Consider the following 23854-nt stretch of genomic DNA (forward strand, 5'->3'; position numbering starts at 1 on the left):
CATGAATAACTCTGTGGTGTTTGTATGCACTTCTGTCTTCATACACAGTTGCGCTTTTTTGTCTGCGAACAGCTCAATTCCAACCACACTAAACGCGTGAACAGTTTGCGTTTATGAGAGTGTGTGATGTACGCGTTATTTTGCCATAGCGAATAGCTTTTGCCGTAAAATCATCGCTCTCTCATTCTATGCTTCAGAGAAGAGTGGAAGAAAATGATTTGTGCTCAGATTGATTTGCGATGATCGTTGACCAGGGCGATGATGTGCGCTCAAGAGGATGACATGGCGTCATATTGGCGTAGTCAATATAAAAAACTTTGTTTGTAACAAAATTAACGAAATTTGTCTAAATGCAAACGAGAAGCACTTTAGTTTCGATCAAATTAGAGAAAGTGTGCATTGTTTTCTATTGTATACTGCTACTGCTATTTGTTGATGACATTTCAAGCGATTTTGACGTTGTCAAACTGACCCCCATTGATCGGTTGAAAAACGATGTTACCTGTTGAGCTCTACAAGATGACGACACGAATGAACTTATGATGAGTGAAGTTCATGTTTGACAATTCTCGATAGTTTTTTACTTTGTCAATTACGTGAGTGCGAGTGCAACGGGTGCTCATCTGTTACAATCGAACTCACGTAACTCCCATGTAAACAAACCACCGAGAATTGTCAAACAAAGTTCATCCGGCTCATTTTGTGGGGTTATGTCGGTTGGTGTAAAACCTAGTTGTTAAACTCTGTATGTAGAGATAGGGACGCCAGTTACCTGTGTGCGCTGGATTCGTATGTTCGGGAAATAATACAAACTGAAATGAGTAACTGCCACTGCTGCTCAAAAGCGCAAAACCATGTCATCACTGCCCTTATAGTTTATGATACTTTAAACTTAAATAATTTTACTGCGAAATACTGATATGATATCACCTGAAAGTACTGTTGATATGATGAATGCCAGAAATGACTGGCGGACGGCTTCTATCAGACAAATGTTGAAATTTGATAGCCCAATGTTCCCATATAGGTAACTTTCTCCTGCGTATAGTGCGCTTAAATAATCATTAAACATTATTAACATTTATGAACCTATCTAGTGGCTAGAACTCGCATGTCGCTGGTAAATTTAAGGTTGAGAGAACGCCGAAAGCTCAATATAAAATCAACACATAATCATCACCCACACCCCATCAATTTTATGATGCTATAAACCGTTCTCTACAATATGTAGCATGTGATCAGTAGAAAGGTGAAATGGAAACAGGTCCTTGAGCGTGTATTAGTATTTTCAGAGCGCACGTGTATCCAAGTGGAGATGTCCTTTACATGTGTATTAGTGAGGAGTCATTTCAATACTAATACTCCGATATCGTTAAATTCACTAATACATTCCCGACTGTGGGTTTGTGTAAGTTTCTGTGGTGTAATCGCCATTTAATGCATTTTTGTCCCGGACCAATATCGCTTTCTATGCATTATACCAGTTACAATGCAAAATTCTCATTAGAATCGTGCTTATTCGCATGTAATTCATACGATTCGCGTTTTGGGTGTAGAAACTGAAATGAAAACGAACAAAGCCGAAAATTTTGGTAGTTTTACTACTTTACCCCAATATCAGGAATACTCCGGTACACAAACCCTCTTCACTATGGCCATAGATACATGCAGTGAACCAAACCAGTTGCGTTTGATTTCTTATCAAATTCCGCAACTTTTCATATATAAATTATTATAGAAATCCTGCAGCGATTAATTAAGTGCCTCTGGGGGTCGCTTTTTGCCCACTGTGCAATGGTCTTTACGTAACGGCCTCATTTTTAGTTATTGGAAATTGGTAAGTGAGGAATAAAAATACTAAATATTTAGTATCTCCGTCGTTCGCCGTTAGAAGATTTACAGCTTGTTAGAAAAGTATTTTTATAAACTTTCGATTTATATGCACTTAACACGATTTAATGGCTTTGTTCAAAAGTTAATTACTTGAAACATGTTTTTGACAAAATCACCCATATCTCGGAAATAAACAACAAACAAGTTGCCCCGTTGGGCCTTTCATCTGAAACTAGTTTCGTTAAGATCGGTTCAGCCATTGCTGAGATAAATACATGATATTAGCGTACATACATACAGACACACATACTGACATTGTCCCAATTTGTCAAGCTGAGTCGATTGGAATATGAGACACGGCCCTCCGGGCATCGAAAAAAGTTTTCAAAGTTTCAGCGAATCCTATACATTACTTTTGTAAGAAATGTAAAAACTCGTAGAAAAGATATGTTTGCCATTTTACATACAAGCTTACTACCATCTGTATACTTCCTTGCTAACGAACACCTTCACATACACACATATTTAATCAACTTAAGGGGTTAGTTAACACATCCACTGACTTTTTTCGCGGCGTTGATGTTAAATTATATCTATCATTGTCATCTGGTGATGACGCTGGTAAAGACATTTCCTTTGTTTGCATTATATTCGCAATAAATTTTTGATTCAACGTGCGTCCGCTCTTGCCGCTTGTACCTATCTAAATGAATAGTCCGACCGGATCGGATCGTTCGTGTGTTGTGGGACTTTGCCCATTGTATTCGGCGCTTTGCCCGTTTTAAATCATGCTGAACTGGTCCACCGGTTCTGCCTACTTCCTTAACTTATAAGGTAGTGCGACTAATTGGCGGGACCGCCGCTGGCTGATCTGCCCAATTAAGTTCTTTCAATTCGAACAGGTCCGGCAATAGGTCGTTGACCATTACGTTCAGTTCATTACGTTATTTCCAACAATCCGCACCATAAACCCTAGGCAGTCTGTTTTCCGGCTGAGAAACAAACTGCTTCGCTAAACCTATGGAAACCTTGACAATTTAATTCGGCGGATGAATGAGAGTCTTGACAATGACGTTTTTTAACTAAATATTTATTGACCAATCTGATAGGTTCGCTTTGTAAGGGTGGACTTTTGAATGCGAGTGGGTTAAAAATCTTTCAAATTTAAATCCAAAACAAAACACTTTAGTTTTTGATTTCATCATGGAAATTTTCCCATCGCTAATGGTTGTCCATACTTCATACATAGCAATCAAACTGATTGATTAATTGCCCTCCAAGTAGCGAACCGAAGTGTAGACGAACTCCAATTGCAACACTGAAATCCACTTAGACTGTGCATAACTTTGGAGATAACTTGAAGAGGTCTTACGCTGTCCCGTGAAACGGCATAGAGTTCGATGTGTGTATGCATAATTAATTTTATTGCTGTCTTCTTTTGGCGTCGTCATTGCCCCGTGCCAGGCTTGCATCGCTAACGCCTCTGTGAGGCTCGAATTTGCTGCCCCAAAACAGTCGGGTGTGCAAACTTCGCGAGCAAATGACCGATGCTAACAACAACGACACGGCACAGAAACAGGAAACTTGCCGCTGGTCGACAGGCACGTAACCTTTATTTAGTGTAAAAACGTGTTTTGCATCGGACTGCTACTACTTTATTTGTATGTATTTCTTCTGCGGTTAAGAGCATCTGCTAGGAATTGCTTTAACGTTCTTAGCAGTTTTAGAAACACCCACTGCCTTCCTTCAAAAGTTTGCAGTTGATTTCTATCGCAGGATGTTCGTGCGCTATGGAGGTTCGTCGGTTGATTTCAATTACCGTAAACCGAGGTATCCTTGTTTCAGTGAGACTCTATTTAGTAAATGTTGAATAACGTTGTAACAACGCAGGGTGACAAAAACCAATTACCTGCTAATCATGTATTATCTGTCGTGATTATTTTGCCGTTCAAGCTGTTCGCATACGAGGCGACACACTCCAAAAAATAATTAAATTTAAACGAAATGTAAATCAATACGAATGTAAACATACAAAGCTTGAATCGAAAATTTGATTGAAAATTTAGTTGAATTCGATGCACTGAATGGGAACATCAAAAAGCATATGATTTTACACTTTCGCTCGTGTAATATTACATGCCGTTTATTTTACAGCAATATTGGATTCAAAATACATTGGTATCCCGTTTAATGAAACTGTAATCTTCAATCAACGTGTAAAATTTCAATATAATTCGTTGAAAAAAACACGACAAATTGCGTGTATTTGTGGTGGAACTTAACTTTACATTTATATTCATGCTCCAAATATGTGCATGCAAATAAATTTAAAATTACAAAATATTTTTTTCTGTGCAGGACACAAAAAAATATTCACTACGGATTTTGTTCCACCTATTTCAACGCCGTTGCTGTTGTCGCGTTGGAATAGCTAGAACAAAATCCATAGTGAATATTTTTGTGGCGTGTGTCCTGTCGTCTCATGTGCGTACAGCGTTAATATGTTTTTCGAACACGAATTGAAGATGGTACAATTTACTTGTATATTTCCGATCAGTTCAAACAACCCATTGTATACAGTTATCTAATATCAACCAACTATAAATGAACTGTTCACTTTTTTGGATACAGCAAAGATTTCATTCAATAAATAACGAACTTTATTGTTAAATTGTACATTCTCGTAGTATCCCTGAAAAAGTTCGTTGAAAGTTTCGCTTTAGGCAATTTCGTTTTCTTCAGACGAATCACAAAGTTATTGTGAAATTAAACATTTTATTATTTAACATTAAATTATTAAATATTCCATTTTAGATGCAAGGATTTTACCGATCAAATTCACCTAAAAATTCAAGAAAGAAATTTTACAATCCAAATATTTTATTTTATTTTCAAACAAAATAAATCTGACAAGACCATTTAAAAAATATCATTTACTTAGTTTCTAAAAGGTGGTCTTCACGGAAGATATCAATGATACCTAATTTTACGGTTCTCTTTAAATTGCCTGAAATTATTGCTACTTGGTATCTCTTCTTCAAGAGTACTTCATTATTGCATAACTGCAAATTCATAGTTAGCATCTATGGTGCATGTTAAGAGTAGATTAAGATAGGCTGGTGTTTTGAAATTTTATTTGCATCATGTCGGTCACACAGTGTGCGCCATAAAAAACGCAAATCTTTTGTCATCGTGATTCTGAGCATATTTTAAGCCAGTATTTCAATAGTGCTTAAATTTGTGTGCTTCGATTTTGAGGAAACTGTAACCGTTCTTAAGGTAAACTTTTGCTATATATCAGCTTTCTATTAGAACAGGAAGTGGGAACGCTTTGCAGGGAAAAACTGATATTGAAAGTTAATCTGGCGAGAAGGATGGTACTTTCAAGTACTCTCCAACAGTACCGTCTTAACGCATGGGCACACTGGGCCATCACCAGAGGCCCTGGGACTTTAAGGGCGCCGTACTCAGCATGAATATAAAATCATTATATAGATCAATTGTTCATTACTGTTTAGCATGTGACTTAAAATAGATCAGTAGCAGCTCGAAATCGTAAATTGCACTATATCCCATGTGATCAAGATGTTTAAAGAGCATCAGAGCAGCTGGAACCGTGGCACTGCATGTCTATTGAACATTTCAAACGTCAATCCAACATTTCGATTCAAGTGTCAATGCATTTTAAGCAAAAACAATTAACTGTTTGGCACACCTTTTAACCTTAGCCAACCAACCAGAAAACCTTGTTTGCTAAGCGATCTTCTGATGTGGCAAAATATTCACTACACTCTAACCTATCACAAAAAAATTTAAGTCGTCATGAACACAAACGCTCATGAAATCTCAAAAAGAAGTTTAAAAATGCCCTTGTGAAAGTATCTACACAGCAAATGTGCGTGCATTTGAGGATATTTGTAGAACCTCGGACATTTGGTATCGTGAATATTTTTAGAAATATTCTAATATTATATTGTATTCTCCTAGTATTCTTCACACAATCATCTTGTGCTGTTAGAATAAAAAAAAATTTATTTTAAAATTCAGTTTTTCCTTGCTAAATTGATGAAAGCAAAGGCATATTATGCGTGACGGAAACGAGCGTCCGACATCTTTTATATTCCGACATGTTTTACTTTATTGGCACTGAAACGAATTGTACAAATGATATGACAGATTGGAATTTTTTTGTTTCGTTTTGAAATTTAAACGAACTTTACGTGGCATTGAACACTTCTAATATCGAATAGTGAAAATGTTAATCGTTGAGACACAGCAAAAAAAATTGTTTTTGGATCGATCCGAATTGTTTTGTGGGGAAGGCACACTACCTAACTAAAAGTTAGTTTTTAGCGTTTCGGATTCTCCTCATCAGTAACTAGCATCATGTTGGTGTCAGTTACATGGTTTTAGCATCTAATCAGCGCCAATTTTGATGCTAGTCTAGATTTATCATATAACTGGCACCAAGATGGTGCTAGTTACTGATGAGAAGAATTTTACACCTCCCCGAATCGGGCACAATAAATAAATGCACAAAACGTCTGACGCAAAATAAAAAATCTACCTCGCCACCAATGTGTACCTTAAAGAAATAATATTTCAAAGAACCGGAACTCCTATTCCGGTAGAAAGGAATGCGAACAAAATGAACGAATTTCAAGGCAAACCGCCGCGGCAACTCAAAAAAATATCGATTAATTCCAAATGTTCCCTAAGTAAGTGAAGTGGAATATTGATTGAATGAAAAAAAATACAAACTTCTTCCATAATCAGAAGTCGACTCTGTTTAGTTTCAATATATCAGGAACATCAAGAAGCAATCAAGATCAACACCAAACGAAACAATGTAAAAGATCATGTGCAAACCACATGAAGTATTTCAGAAATCATAAACAGCAGTGCTTCATATTGCTTATTGCTTTGAAAGTTGGAATTTTGATGCACTTCGCTATCACACTTTTTTCACGGTTGCCATATGAAATGATATGAAATCGACAAAAAATTAACTTTTTCCATCAAATTTAGTGTAAAAACCGGGATACTAGCAGCCATGCTAACCTTCCAGCTACTAAAAGTAAGAAGAAGTTTATTTTGACACTTTTCTATGTCAATAATTTGTCAGGTCGAAGGAGTTGCACTTTTGATCACACTTTTGATTCATCACACTTTCATACTGTGCAGTTCGATTTGGTGGGAACTGTGCAATATTTGGTTACACATTGTGGAGCATACGCGATAAAATTTTTGCTACTCTGGACAACATTCCAATAATTGACGTTTAACCCAACCTACTCCAGCATTCCTACTTCTTGGTGGAGGCATTTAATCCTCAAACAACGCTTTACAGCTATGAAGGTCAGATTACATCGTCTAGAAAGACTATACACACTTAGAAATAATGAAAATTACATTCGACGTAAACAACATTGCGACGTATTTTGCTGTCTAGTGATGGAATTTTACATGTTTCGACATGTGAAATAAAATAGTGTGTCTCTTTTGATGTAGAGCTCCGTTGAATGGAGCCGGAGAATTGTGAACAAAGCGCATTTTTACATGTTCTTGAATGTAAATTCAAGTGAATTGTGACGCTCCTTTTATGTGCATCTTACGAGATGTAAATATTTTTTAGTGTGTAGCGTAGTTCGTGTCTATTACACTGTACGCAGCTTATCTGAGATCGAACTCCTACCACCGCATATAGTGTGTTAGGCCGTTTGGACATCAGCAAAGATACCTGGTTGTTGAAATCTGAAATCCTCTTTGTTCTCAATACATTTTTAATCCCACTTTACACGGTTGACTGATTTGCACAAATTTGGAAAAATCTCAGGGTGGAATGGGTAGAAATAATTCCGTAATGCTTGGCATCATTTTTTGATTATCCTGTTCTGCATGGAAGAATCGATATCTTCTATAAAAGTTTCGTAGAACTACATAAGTTTCACTAATATAGCTAATAACTAGTGAAAGCGGTTTGAAAAATTTGCTGTGCGTTGGAAGTAATCCTCATCGACTGAAAGGTACAAAATCGGTACTCTAAGAGATAGTCGTGAACTACAGCAAAAATGGCATAAACTGCCAAAGTGGACAACTTCCCATATTAGTATATTGGCTTATATCGTGTATTTTCGGCCATTTCCCAAATTGTTATTTTTGAAACGGCTAGGTTAAAGGCAACAGGGCCTCCGGAATACATATCAAGAATATCTAGGACTGTCATTTGTCTTTATATTTTAGTGATTGAGTGATTGCTTTTTTTTTCAACAGCTTACGTCGTTAGCCATGTTGTCATGCCATGTACTCTTCTTCACATATTTAAGTACTTAAAACTAATCATATTTAGATGACCACAAAGAATCGTTTCATCATATAATTTTGAATATCGTCAAAATCCATAACTTTCATTAACGCATACTTTTTCTTATTTGGAGTATTTTCAATGATTTTTAACATTTTTTAAAAAACAATTATTCTGTTAACTATAACTCTACTAGAAACGCCAAAAATAAATAAAATTTATTGAGTTCTACTGTATTTATATACCGCTTCTAATTATAATTTGAACTGGCCGTTTGTTTTTGAAGGCTCAAAAGTGGAACTTTCGAAATTTTTATTTAAAATTACATTACATAATAGCTTCGAAATAATAAAAGTGTGATCGATGACTTTTTTAGCAAGACAAGTATCTTGGCAAGACGAACATCTTCTTAGAACATAATGATGACTTATCTACGATATTCAAGAAGTTAAAGTTTTATATTAAGGCTGAAAGGAAACAAAGTAGTAATAATGGACAAAGAACAATACAGAAAATTACATCTGGCCCATATAGAGCACAGAGAATCACTGTCGCCGAAATGATCAAACGAGTGGATAAATCCTTCAAAGAGTGCAAACTAATCCTGGGAGATAATCTTACTCGCCTTAAAGTTTCAAGCAACCGTACCTAGAATAACGGAACTTCCAAAATTCATAACCAGGCCATGAAGTAAGGAAAATTAGTTCAGTAGTGCCCCAACCCAAAAACTTGCGAAATGGCTTGCAAATGAAAAAATTCCCAACCGGTCAGTCAGGATCACTAATTCTAACTTCAACTTCAGAGGTGAAATCTTTTTTTTAATTTTTTTTATTTCGATTATAGAGGTTTTAACCTTAAGGTCATTCGCCTTTTCGGGATCTCTTATGAAAAATTTCTAACCCTATGTGCAGGGTCGGAACTCGAACCCAAGGTCGCTGCGTACAAGGCAATCGATTTACCAACTACGCTACACCCACCCCGTAAGAGGTGAAATCGAAGAGGACGAAATAAAGGTCTATTTTGATGTATCCGCCTTATTCCCAAGTGTCCCTGTAAAAGATTCAATTATAAGGTTCTAGAGTATTGGTTACTTCAACAAAATGGCAATAACCTGTGGAAAAGCAAAGTAAGCTTATATAAAACTTACCTATATGCCTTTGCATGGAAGAAAATTATTTTACATTCCGGGGTGTCTTCAATAAACAACCTAAGGATGCCCTAATAGGAAACCCGCTTTATCCATTTCTTTGTGAACTCTGGTGGTGATTCGTTAATGATATTTTTTGTATAAAAGATATTCCAGATGTTGGAAGTCATTAACAACATTCATAAAAATATTAAGTTTACACACGAGGAAGAGAAAGATAACAAGTTTTCCTTTCCGGATGTCCTTGTAACCGAAGAGGGAAGATCCTTGACTTTCGAAATATATAGGAAATCTATAATTACCGAAAGAATTATACCCCACGGTGTTCCTAAAACCGTTATTAACAAAAAAATGACCATAAACTTGTCATACGGCATTCGAAAGACACAGTATCCAAGTATCTTCTCAGTGAATTTCAAAATGTTCCATCGAGGGATTCGAGAGAAATTGAAATTTGAAGTTTTATGACACGTTTCATAAGGCTACCAGCAAACACCCACGGGTTTGGTCCTATCTCTACAAACAAATTTTTTTTGTCTATTTATTTAGTACATGGCATTCGAAAGGTATAGTAATCAAGTATATCCCCTGCAAGTTTGAAAATATTTCATTGACGGAATCGAAATTTATAACGGTTTGGATGTGGTATGCGGTCATAAATGGGTTTTCTACCAGACTTCAAGCGTGAATCCATGTTTGTCAATTGACTATTTAAATCGTTTATACGTGTCGCGGTTTTTAAAGGAAAACCTTACCATTTAATTACATAAATATAATGTACAAAAGGTGTTATTTATATGGTGCACTGAAAAAATATGAAAATAGGAGTGTCTACCAAACGTTAAATATAATGTGAAAATTAAAAAAATGAATAAAAGTTGGAATGTTTACTTCAAAAGGCCATATCTCAATGGTTGTTGTTGACCGATTCTAATTATTTTATCATTATTGAACAGGTAAACGTTTCATTGTTAATTTACATTAAGAAGAATATAAAATAGAGTTGCCTACATCAAACAATAGACAACATAATTATCCATCGAGTGAAAAGAAACGTACCACCCATTTCTAGGGAGCCCAGAGAGCAATTCTCTTGGAGAAAAAAATACGCTCTTTACTTTAATTACAGAAAGGTATTGAAATCATTCGCATTTTTTATTGAACACCCGTTATGAACGACCATGCGGTAGATTTGGGTGGAAAGCCCATCTCCTACCCGCAGAAGGCAAAGGATTCTTCATATTTCCTTCATGTCTTCATGTACATACGAGCCTGCCTAGTCCTAGTTTTCCGCTCTAAGATTATAACTGATTCGCTCTAGAATAACTATCCGTTTTTCAATTTCATTGCTTTCGTTTCTCTTAGTCTTAAATTTTCCGAAAATGGCCAACAAAATCGATGCAGTAGAACCTTGCGGCAATTAAAACATAGTAACAGTGATACATTTTTGAAAAATGTATTTACTATTCCTCCACTTACCGTAAAATCTAAAAAATTTCATAGCTTTCAACATAAAAGTGAAAGAGGAGACAAATTGAAATTTTTGAAAAGTTTCGCAAATGCTTCTATCAAAATGGAATTTTATGTTAGGGACCATTCATAAATTACGTAACGCTTTTAGGGGGGGAAGGGGGTTCGACAAGTTGTTACATATTGTGTCATAGGGGGGAGGGGGAGTAAGCTAGATCGTTACGTAACATGTTTTCCCTCAGGAAATTTTTTTTTCAAGGAATTCGTTACGTAATAGGGGAGGGGGGGATAAAGAAATTTGTGACAATTTGTTACATGGGGGGAGGGGGGAGTCAATTTTAGGTAATTTTTGCGTTACGTAATTTATTAATGGTCCCTTACGAACATCATTTACAAATGAAACTTCGTTGTGTTTCATATTGTAAGAGACTGTAGAAGAGTAATTCGTTTCGATTCTTATGCATGGATCACAATAGTGTTCCACCTACCACTAGTAAATACTTCTGCCCCATCGCCAAAGGAGCGACATTAACCGTCTCAACACCGTCACTCCCCTGACAACGTAAGGGTTACAAAAGAATAGAAATATTTCATTTTTTCTTTTCTTTTTCTTTCTAGTTAATGTATTACTAATTTAGTTATTTATAAAAGTTAAGAAATAGTCGGGGAACGTTTCTACTCGGATGATTACTAGAAGTTAGAACACATATAAAACTTTTATAAGTTTAGGATAGCTCGATCATAATCTAAAAATGTCTCAGAAATATGAGCACACAGTCCCACTTCCCATGTCAATATTGAACAACTGTTGGCCACTTGGAGTACATGCATTAACCCTAAGCTTTTTATTCGCTCAGCTGCCCAATCCCGCCTCTAGGCTGTTTAAATGTTTAATTGAAAAATCCTTTACTTACAAGAATTATCAATATTATTTTCTTCTTTCTTTTCACAAAAACCATACACAAATGTTTTTTTTTCAAACGAAACAAAAATTTGGGTCTTACAGGGTTAATACCTGTCAGTCAGTTTTTTTGTTCGTTGAATTATGCAACAGCATCCTGCGCATCTTCAGAGATATCTCGCAATGAAATATGATTTTTAACATCGCCGTCAACGTCATCTTCACATCTCATTTTCGGCAAGAGGTTGTAACATTAACTCCATCTATATGTGAGGCTTACTTATTTACTTAATCTCTTCGTATGAATTTGAGGCGTCTTAATCTTTTTTGCTTGCCCACAACATATCGTGCTATTTCTTAATATGTTTTATGCTGATCGGCGGGGTAGGCTGCACGCACAAAATATACGTTTCAAACGTTGGCTATTTTACAACCACTAGCAAACCGAAAACAATTTTCACGCGCGAGTACTTCAGGTTTCTCAATAAGGAAATGATCGAATCAAGTTTAGGATCGTGATTTGCAAATGGCTCAATATTGAACAGGATGCGATTTTTCGTTCCACGTGTTCCTCGTTACGTGATAAAATATTTTTACAAGGGCAAACTTGAATCATAATCAGGTTCTATTTTTGGATCATCATTGGAGCACCCCCTGAGAGCATGGATCAGCTCAACGAGATACCACATGGAAGTGTGAGCAGACTGAAAGGGAATCAGCACAACGACTCCGGCCAATTCGAAAAAAATTAATGACAGTCACCAACAACGTGTTGAACCCGGATGTTGGAAAAAAGCGGCTGGGACGACGCGGCGCAACGTGAATTATTCGTTAGGGGTGCCCATTAATGTAGCTGAAGAAGTTGTTATGAGGCAGAACAATGATGGTGCGACTGAGTTCGGTTAAATTATAAATGTTCTGCCTGTTATTCAGACCAACTAAAACGTGAACCTTATCTTAAGACAGCCATCTCATAGGATGGGTGAAACCCGAAATTAATATGGAATCGAAAAAAATAAACTTGCGAAACTTCTGTAAAACGGAGAAAGGTTGCAACGTAGTAAATGTACTATTAAATTTCATGTATTTACCGAAGTAACACCAAACTTACTAGAGCTAACTAATATTCCCAGGTCTTTTTACAAACATGAATTAAATGTATTACTTGTTCCTTTTGCCTTTCTCATATAGAAAGGTTATGCAATCACTCTGAAAAATGTCAACCTAATCCTGGCCCGGAGGGCCGAGTGTCATATCCCATTCGACTCAGTTCGTCGAGATCGGAAAAAGTCTGTATGTGGGTATGTATGTGTGTGTATGTGTGTGTATGTGTATGTGTATGTGTGTGTATGTGTGTGTGTATGTATGTGCGTATGTGTCAAATAATGTCACTCATTTTTCTCAGGGATGGCTGGACCGATTTACCCAAACTTAGTCTCAAATGAAAGGTGCAACCTTCCCATCGGCTGTTATTGAATTTAGGATCGATCGGAATTCTGGTTCCGGAATTACGGGTTTCAGAGTGCGGCCACACAGAAATTTCTCATATAAACTATAGGAAAAATTAAAAATAGAATTTTTATTTTTGATGCTAAATGTGTTCAAGGTGCATGAAACGTCGAGATTTGATGCAAACTCGAAAAAAAATTTGACGACAATTCACTTTTTTGGAGTTTGGCACATTTTTGCCTTTCTCATATAGAAAGGTTATGCAATCACTCTGAAAAACGTCAACCTAATCCCGGCGGAGGGCCAAATTTTTTTTTCGACTCGCATAAGGTTTCTGGATTTTAACAGGGGCGTAGTTGATGGTTTACGGAGAGGGGTTACACCCCCCCCCTCTACTGTTCACTCCCCTCCTTTAAAAATCTCCTTAAATCACCCCTCAGACCACCACCCCATCCAGCCCTCATACCCCTCCCTTTCAACCCCATCATCTTTAAACCACCACTATATCACAAAACATACCAATTTAAGCTGGGGAGTCGTTCGTTCATGGGACTTTCGCCCTCCTCGCATACTCACGCTCGCATGACAAAATGAGTTAGCAAGCAGATAACATTGATCTAATACTGATTAGGCTAATGGAGTATGATGTTTTTTTGTTTCAAGTGTTTCACCGTCGACACGTAGCTCATCAAGTTCGTGGCTGGCATGCCATTGTGTATAAGTGCAAAGTGTATTAAGAATGTAATGGACATTTCCACAATTATGTTGAACATGAAAAGCCTCCGTGCCATAGTTTAGAGAAATGAGAAAGGCACAATTGCACCGCTAGGTGGATTAAAACAGGTTTTTTTTTAAATAGAAACGTATTTCCATAGAGGAAACTTCTATGTTGGAAAGCTATTTAACCCCTTCTTCGTAACTTTCAACAAATATTACATGACAAATCCACGTGAAATGCCTCGTGCATGTATACATGCGAATAGTGCTATTGACGCATGTCTTATATCCGACCTCACAACTCGCGATATTTGTGCTGTCACAGTAAATATGACTGTTGACAACATAAACAATAAATACGTCTATGTTAGTAATAATGAACCATCACCTTCTGATGATTTCATAAGAGTTGTATCATACTGTTGGGAAATGGGTTTCCTCTCATAATCGGCAGTGATGCAAATGCCCACCACATAATTTTGGGCAGCTCAGATGTCAATTTGAAAGGAACCGAATTAATGGAATTCTTAAGTAATACAAATCTGCACATACTTAATGAAGGAAACCGCGCTACATTTGCACGAGCTGGCAGAGAAGAGGTGTTAGATGTAACTCTCTGATCTGACTGTATTACGCATGAGTTGGCAAACTGGCTCGTACCAAACGAGCTCGAACCGTCGTTATCTGACCTTCTTGCGGTTCTACAGTGTAATAATTTAATTTTAAATATGTGGTAGAACAAAATTGGATTTAATTGTGTGGAATTGGTTAGAATGTAAATTCCTACTTTCTTTGATCAAACCGTTGATGCATTCAGATCATTTTCACTCCTTTTGGATTTTTTGTCGGTAAATTTTTCAATTTCATGTAAACGAATATTGAGTCACTTCTCACAACCTCAGGTGTGAATACCGACAGTTGCGAGAAGCATACTCCTAATTTCTTAAAATGGGTAAGAATTTTGACAAAAATCAAAGAAAAAAGTGCAATCGCAGAGGTGCTCTGTCGAACAATGCCTCGACTCATTGTATAGATTCTTCGAGTCTCAATACTTATCGAGTTCAAGCAAGGTTGGAGAAAGGACACTTTTCGATTGCGCTAAAGGATGATCTGCTAAAAAATCTTCAAGGCTGTCTGTTTTCAATCCCTCCTAACTCATGCATCCCTAGTTTCAGTGGATTTGGCTTAAGATATGGTATAATTTGGTTTTCTCTGGATAACGATCAAAGCTGTACCTGACCGAAACAGAAATTAGAGGAGATAAGTGGGAAGGCAGGGGACTTCCGTTGTATTGTCGAACCCTATAGCCTTCACCACAATAAGGTATTCCTTTACATTCCGTGGAATCCCAAGGAATGTTTAGGGAGCACTGATGTTTTGATGAGGCATGATTTCCATAATCCTGGTTCGCGGGCAGTTTACTGGGAAGTTCTGAGAACCAAGTCAATTACAGAGAAAATACAGCAGTATTTTTGCAGTATCAACGACCATTCTTTGGAATTGCTAGCCGAAAAGGGTTATAAACAGAACTATGGCTTACAAAAAGTCAAGTTTATAAACCTAAATCGGTTTAAGTCGAATTTGAATGACAATATCTTTTCGGGGGTGTTGTCGTTCTTAATATCTTTTTTTTTTCGACTATATTAGTCACATTTTCATTTTTTTACATTTTTAACGACATTCAATTAACTAGAGATTACTGGGTAGGGAAAGTTATGAAAATTAGAGCCATAGTACTCAAGTGAGACCAAGGATGTGAAGTAAACAGATCGGAAAACTAGAAGTGGCAGGGTCATTAAAACAAGCTTAATATCGTACAGGCTTAATTTTTGTCTTCTGCTAATGAGGGTCGAGCTTAGGCAGCATAACTACGAATCACCCGAGTTCACTAGCATGTGTCCTGGTATAGACAGACATGTTCTTAATATCAATATCCCCTCGGGGGTGTATATATATATCCGCCCATCGAGAAGTGTCTTTATTCCCTTGGGAGTATTATGTATGGCTCACTGCTTACATAAAAATTCTAAATGGAGATATTATTCCTGCTATTGTAGCACCTGCAGATCGTCCGGCATCCCTCCGGGGGTGCAGAATGCTCTGTCATAATTGTTCTGTGTCGTTATTTTCCTTACCATTAACCTTACCATTTCCCCAATCCTTCCCATCAGGAAAGAGATGAAAAGACAATTCTTGACAAGGCACAAATCTCCGATCAAGATGGGGATGGAACGTGCCATTTGAGCCAGATGCTACTGATTCCTGAATTTAAGTCTGTTTATTAAAAATTTCTCGCATAATATAGAATAAGTGTGAAGACCGCATTTATATTCTATTCTATTCTATTCTAACTCATACACAGCCAGTATTGAAAAGCATCCTGGAAAACACTGCAGTTAGTCTGTAGTGTTTTTCTTGTCCATATTAATATCAAAGATAAACTTAATATTTGAAGCATATTATCATATGTCGAAAATATTGAAACGGCCAGGCCTACTGGGCAGAGTTGGGTTTGAAGATGTTTCAAAATTAGACTGCAATTAAATTATTCATTTAGTGAATAATTTCATTAACGAATTGTTTTGAATCTTAAAGGAGGAAGAAACGAGGACAACCGTACCGACCGTTTCAGTTTAAAGGGAATATAATAAATCGTTGTGAATGACTTGGCTAAGAAGGTTAATGTCGCTCCTTTGGTCCTTTGGGGTGGGACAGAGTTATTTACACCTTGCCCTGGCTAATAAGCCTAGGGTAAAGTGCCTTTACTCGCTCTATAGAATAAGTGGGAAACCACATATTAAGGAAACTGGAAAGTCTGTCCAGTATTTGGTGATAGTGACAGCAACGTCTCTTTCGGGAAAAAGTGGTTTTCGATATCCACTTTTATATTGACACCCCATTTTCGTGCAATAGACAAAACTTTTATTTCTCATTGAATATTGCAATTTTTTATATTAGTTTTGAAACGGTTAAACAGGATTCTTTAATGACTAAATATCTAATCGAGTTTGTTCAAATATAAAGGTTTAAATTTAGGCCAAATGTATCTTCCAAGATGTTGATAGAAAAGGAGGTTGATTCAAGATTACATCAGTAATCCTCCAGCACGAGGAATGAAATAAAAAAAACAAAATATATTTTTGACAGGAAAAACTGTTTCTTTCTACAATATTACCCAGCATCTTTGAAAAGAGTATCAGCCCCGAACGATTATTTTGCGATCGGATGCAAATGTAAGACAAAAGCCCATTCTATGACACACTGATGTTTTAGAGCTGCCGTTTTTGCCTTTCTCATATAAAGAAAGGCTACGCAATCACTGTAAAAATCGACTTTTTAACCGAGGCCTGGAGGGCCGAGTGTCATACACCATTCGATTCAGTTCGTCGAGATCGGCAAATGTCTGTGTGTGTGTGTGTGTGTATGTGTGTGTGTGTGTGTCATTTAAACTCACACAATTTTCTCAGAGATGGCTGAACCGATTTTCGCAAACTTAGTTTCATCTGAAAGGTATAACGCTCCCATAAGCTGATATTGAATTTTTAGTTGATCCGACTTCCGGTTCCGGAGTTACGGGTTGAAGAGTGCGGTCACACAGCAAATTCCCATATAAACTGGTACCACCATGATGTTAAAATGATGTAAAACATATTAAAATTGATGTAACATTACTCTAGTTTGCGGGTCTGGATCACTAATGATCAATTAAAGCAGCTTTGACCACATTGGCCACCTATGACGGTTCATGACGCCCCCGGGGAACCCGCCAAGTTCCTAAGCTAATATCACACCCATTCCCCAACGTATTCTCTACCGATTTTTTACTTGATTTCAAATGAAAGATACAGTAATAACATTGACTGCTGCTAAATTTTATTCGGTTCTGACTCTTGCTTCCGGAGTTACAAAGGTTTTAGTAAGGATACACTGGAATTTCCCATATAAATCGGTACAATCGTAATACCTCAGAGGCTAAAAACTATTGAAATGGTCACCAAATTACTTCTAATCGCAGATCTAGATCACTGATTGCCAATCAAACATTCTTTGAATATATTGTCCACTATCTACGATTCCGGAAGTCCGGAGTTCCGGGCATATTCCACAATTAAAGTCACATCGGTTCATCGGTGATGACTGAACCGATTTTCTCAAACCAAGTCTCAAATGGAAGGCAAAATATGCAGTTGAGTATTGCGTCGCCGCCTCTCCCCCCGCCTTTCCCTTACACCACCCTCCTCCATCACTCCCCTCCGCTTGGACCACCCTCACGCCCGCATTTCCTTCATCCACCCCGTATACCGAAATAAGATGAAGGATTTCTGACGTATCCTCCACTTCCACTTTACTAACCCCCCATTCCCTTCACTTTCAAACCTATTCCACCAACATTTCAAAATATAAGCACATGAAGATAACATTGAACTCATGCTGATTAAGCTAATTAAATATTATTCTTTTGCCTTTCTCATATAGAATTGCATAACCTGCAATTGCTCCAAAACCCGACTTTCTAACCGAGGCCCGGAGGGCCGAGTCTCATATAACATTCGACTCAGTTCGCCGAGATCGCGAAATATTTGTTAACAAAATGTCCACATCGGTTTCTCGGAGATGGCTGAACTGATTTTTACAAACTAAGATTCAAATGAAAGGTATAATATTCCCATAGGTTGCTATTGAATTTCATCTTCAACCGACATCTTGTTCCGGATTACGAGTTGAAGAGTATGGTTACAAAACAAAATTTCTTGATTTGTCCACATCGGTTTCTCGGAATTTTCTGAACCGATTTTGACAAACTTGATTTTAAATGAAAGGTCCATCAGCTGCTGTTGAATTTTGAGTGGATCCGAGTTCTGGTTTCTGAATTACAGGGTGATACGTAAAACACACCGTGATTTCCCATGCATTACAAATTGTATTTTTGCAGTGAGAATGCAGGTGGATCGATTTATTATCTCCTGGCTACCTGACTCCCTAGTAGCAAAACAAAAACAAGCACTTTCATTACACAGAAAACTCCAACGTTATTACCTGAATCAATAACGATTGCCAAACTTGTGGCTGCTGCTCAGACAATAACGATGACTGCACAAACTGTGTCAAGCGCCTCAAAATCCACAGCCAGCGCCATCAGTGAGGAAGTTACTGTTATGAACGCAAGTTTCACACTCGTTGCGAGAAGCTAGGAAGAACATCTGATCGCGAACATCAAGGCATCAACCACGATAATGAGACGGACGTGTGTAATAGCGAGAGAGAGAGAGAGAGAGAGAGAGAAAGAGAGAGAGAACGACCCCTAAGACTCAGTTGCCGAGGTATGAAATATTTCCCCATCGCCCAGATTGGAACTCTGGCGTACGAAATCTAATGAATAATCATTAATACTCGTTTATTTGCAATGTTTAGCTTCCTATGAATATATAAAGGCTTTTATAAGCTTACGCATTGAGCCGTTTCTATTAAACGATTTATAAAAATGTAGTGCATACCAGATAAGATTTTCGAAGAAGCGCAAATCTTGGGACATAATTTAGTACAAATAACAGGATTCATTCATTTTGTGATGCAACTATTTTTCGAAACCTGTAATAACTTTTAACCTAAAAAACAACGTTCATTGAACTTCAGTTAGCGACAAGTTTCGTTCGTTTATGCTATCTATATATGTACAACAAATTTAACACCTGGTTGCAACAAAAAGCGACACCCTTTGATTGATCGGAGAAAAAATCCCACACTTACCAGTTTGAAGGCAATAATTCACAGCTGATGCTTCTGGTTTCCTTTTTATCTCGGTTCGGCGAACTGATGCTACTCTGCTGTAACTTTTCGTGACACCGAGAGACCCACTATGTCTCTCTTGCACACAGCCTCTGCCGGATTACTTCACCGCCACGCCACAAAGGTAAGCTTATTATTTAATCAACTTCTTCGCTTAGGTATTTCTTGTTTGTTGTTGTTGTTGCTACTGTTTGCTGCTTATGTCGCGCTCGGCGTTGCTGAGGATGCTGTTTTAAGACGAGCGATGAAGCCGTGGATGCTTTGTCTCGCTCGGTTACATCAATTTATTTGGATCTGCAAAATCATCACCAACAGTCGTTCATTCGGTAGGTAGATGTTAGTGATGTGGTGTTAATTTGCTGTACACAATCTTGGTGCAGTTTTGCATAACTCAATTGGTGTAATTGAAAAAATGTGCAATCTGCTTCAATGTTTCTACAGCGCGTGTTAGTTGATTAGCTAGCAAATCACTTAATATTTTATATTCTAAAGTTTTTGATTGCATGATCAGTTGTTAGCCTTGACATGCCAGAACGGAAAATCGAATCAATTAATGGCAAGTGTTAGTTACTATTACGTTACTATATTAGTACATGTACGCATGCATTTCTTTAATTTGTCTACACTTTCTTCCACACACTATTTGCGCGCATCTCTGCTGTGAACCCACATTCGCCAAAATCGTTTTGCTGATACTACTGATCCTTTACGCAACACTCTTCATGCACCAATTACTCGGTCACACTCTAATGTGCAACGCAAACATTTTGCATACCACTTGCGATTGCACTGCCACCCTACTTCGCCCACTGCCGCTCTTCTCGCAATATCACATCTCTTTTCACTTTCTTTCGCTTGCAGTGCCCATTTTTCTCACACTCCCCGCGGTTTGGCTGCTCTTTTCACTCTATTCGCGCTGCGAGCCGGCGTTTTTTTGCTATTTTGCTTTGATGCAGTTTGGTTACCTCACTACACACACCCGTCAGCCAAAGGTGCTTTAACTTCAACTGTAGAAATGACGTGTGGTTGTGGTTTGCGACGAAGGAAAATGGCTCTGGCGTCGGCACGCGGCGGGGTTTTCTTTTCACTTTCTATCACAACGCGCGAGCTTCGATCGTACGCTTTTTCCCATCGCTAAACTTAGTGCTTGTTTTTGCTGCTCGTTTTTGGAAGAAGAGAGTGCAAGGCGAAGGAAAGAAAAATAAATAAGAGTTAGGTAATAGCGATGAAGTTTTTATTACTTCACAGTATTACATCGCGTGCGCTTCGTCACTAGGGCAGTAGATTTAGGGATTTTGGGGCTTTGCCGAGAGATTTATTGTTTTTGCGACCACACAACGTCCAATTTTAACACTGTAATGATTCCCTCTGATGAATTCACTTAGCAACTGTTACTGGTCTCCATTTTGTATGAGATGACCATGCGGAATCATTTGAACAGATGCATAGATTTAATGTACATTAGTGTAAGCGATCTGATCGTAACAGGATCTAATATTTATACTTTTTTTTCTATTTTAGAACAATACATATAGGACAAAACGTGCGGGACAAACACAATTCACACCACTATAGATTCTACAAAATCACAAAACATCCAATGAACACAATACCTTAGGCGATCCCCGAAACGATCCGATACAGCCACGGGTAAATTTGAATACGGAAAAGCACAAAAATCGCTACCGACACGTACGAACGTTCTTTGTAAACTGATCGGTCATACAAAAGCTGTTTTGTGCGGCCCCGTGAGTTCCCCCGATACCGTCTCAAAACACAACCACAGGCCGCATTTCGTGCAATCCTCCTCACTACACTCACTCGCGCTGTATCCAAGTCTACCGACGTGCCGGCCAAGGTGGGGCACCAGACAGGCAGGGGTTTTGCGAGATCTCCAGAAACCACAAGCACCAAACGACAGTGATGAACAACGACGACGTCAGAGCAGCAGCGTTGAGTGTAGTGAGTGCTGTATGCGGAAACGGAGACGGCGTGAGACTCCTATTATACTACATACTACTATAGACACAGTATTCGCCATGAGCAAACGTTGCTAGTAGACACAAACCGTGTTGAGCGTGAATCAGGCGGGCTCATGGTGGATGATGATCGTCTTAACGATCGAGAGTGTTTTAGCGAGGGTGGTTCGTAATGGTTAGAAATTGTTGTGATAGAAATAAATGTAATTCAAGAGTTTATTTTCAATTTTTAAATCATATGGTATGACGAATCGTGCATATGTAGATTATAAAACTGATACGGTGTTCGAATCGCAAATTACGTCAACATTGTCATTCAGGTTCCCTTAGATCCACTCATTGAAATCACTTTAGGAAATCGTCATTCTAGTTAGTCACGAATTGAATTAATCTATTTCATGTTTTGTCAGTCGTGGGTGGTTGAGGACGATGAATTGTTCAGAATTGGATAAGTTTCAGGAAGAATTAGTGTACCTTCCATAGTTTATGTCTATGAGTTTATCTTTCGAAAAGTCCGTTTATTTTCAATACAGTAATAACCCGTTTTTATCAACCAACCGAAAAATTTTGGTTGATAATACAGGGAAGTTGATAAAATCGGGATTTTTTATCTTCATTTTGCCATCCAACATAATTAAAAGCAACGTCAGAGCTATCTCAAATTATTAGTTTGCAGAAACATTAAACCTAATGCCCTATCAGTGCAAAAAAAATGTATTTAACCCGAATTGTCCGACAGTTGTCTAATTCAACTTCCAAGCATAGGATCAATCAAACATTTTTCATCTAGATTCTTTATAAATGACGATAAATTCTGTCAATGAAATTTAACCCATTATGTCCTAGCGTATGAAATTTCATACGCAAAACAACACATTTCTGGTTCATACTTGTTATACAATAAAGGCTTTTTCAAACTTCTGGTCTTCTGTGAACGTTAATTAATACCCTATAATTTATAATGTGTATGCTCAATATTATTTTTTTTTATAAATTTCCATTGCGTTTTGGAATGTCAAAGTTGGACAAAATTCAAACCAATATATGAACAATAAATATTTTTAAATTTCTCTTCTAAATCATTAATTCTTGTTTCGGATTGTGGACGAATAAGAGGTGTAAAAGATGTGGCTCAGCACGAAAAAATGGAAGAAATTGGCGAAACAATTTCGAAAATTCTACTGGTAGTTCAATGTATGAAATTTCATACGCTAGGCTGAACCGATATCTTTTTTCCGAAGGCTAAATTATATCCTCTTTAGGACCAGGAAAGGATTCACAACTTTCTTGCTGATTTTTCCGTTGAATCAGTGCATTCAAGGCTAACCAATGCTTAATACCTAGCAAATCCTACCTAGTTCCACCCAGAATATTTTTTATGTAATTTCTCGTAAAAAAATGTTCTTTTCCTTAAAATAATTGCAAAGTTTGAGGGAAAGATGATTTGATGCAACGAACCAATCATGAGACAAAACGGCACGAGAGAGGAGAGAAGTGTTAAAATCCTTTCAAAAAGCTGCTGAATTAATGATCTCGCAAGGTTGAAGATATTATTCGATTTTATGCTGAATGTAAAGATTTTAGCCGAATTTTCTCTGTAATGATTTTTTGATACGCTATCAGCCCAGCGTATGAAATTTCATACGTTAGTTTTTCTCGCAACAAAACGTTCAAAGGTGGTCATTTTATTTCTCCCATGCTTAATTGGGTATAATATGAGGCCTCACGAAGTATTTTATAAATTACCAAAAGTTTTACCAACGACACAACCAGAAACTTAATGAAACATACTGAAAAAAGTGACCGAGATATTTACCGCCAGTTACCAGCACATTGAATGACCCCTTGATTGGACCGAACAAATATTTTATGCAGCAACACTTCTTTATTTGATTTTCAGTTGCTGCTATCAACCAACCTCAATGTTTATGTAAATTTTTTCAGTCGGACCTGTCCATACTAATTTAATCCTTAAATCTTCGAGATTTTGTGGAAAATTTTGTTACATTGCTCGGTAAAGATTTGGATTGCGTTTCTCGTATCATCAGGTGAGTAGTGTAGATTCGGCTGTTTAATTTGACTAAATGATTTAACTCCACAGATTCACACGATACTGAATGCTCGTCCTATTAAATTTACCGAATATGGTGTACACTTTGGTACCGGACCAGGTCATATAATCGTTGGATTTTCAGCTAGTGAATGTGGCCGTCATTATCGATATTTCAAGTGCTATCATGTCCGATTTATACAATCCAACTGGCAAA

General features: G+C 37.5%; 1 protein-coding gene across 2 annotated transcripts in view; it reads right to left on the minus strand.

The window, feature by feature from the left end:
- The window catches only part of LOC131682392 (dual oxidase maturation factor 1), a 147139-nt gene extending 125791 nt beyond the window's left edge, over positions 1–21348 (minus strand). The window contains exons 1-3 of one of the 2 annotated variants that reach the window (XM_058963829.1): positions 21222–21317; positions 20384–20764; positions 19570–19902 (exon numbers count right to left, since the gene is read on the minus strand). The gene's annotated coding sequence lies outside the window, so the exon portion shown is untranslated. Of the gene's footprint in view, positions 1–19569; positions 19903–20383; positions 20765–21221 lie in introns of both variants that reach the window. The other variant, XM_058963828.1, reaches the window with a different exon arrangement.
- Between the last annotated feature and the right edge of the window lie 2506 nt (positions 21349–23854).

The sequence above is a fragment of the Topomyia yanbarensis genome, chromosome 2 (assembly GCF_030247195.1).
Source record: "Topomyia yanbarensis strain Yona2022 chromosome 2, ASM3024719v1, whole genome shotgun sequence".
In the NCBI taxonomy this organism is placed as follows: domain Eukaryota; kingdom Metazoa; phylum Arthropoda; class Insecta; order Diptera; family Culicidae; genus Topomyia; species Topomyia yanbarensis.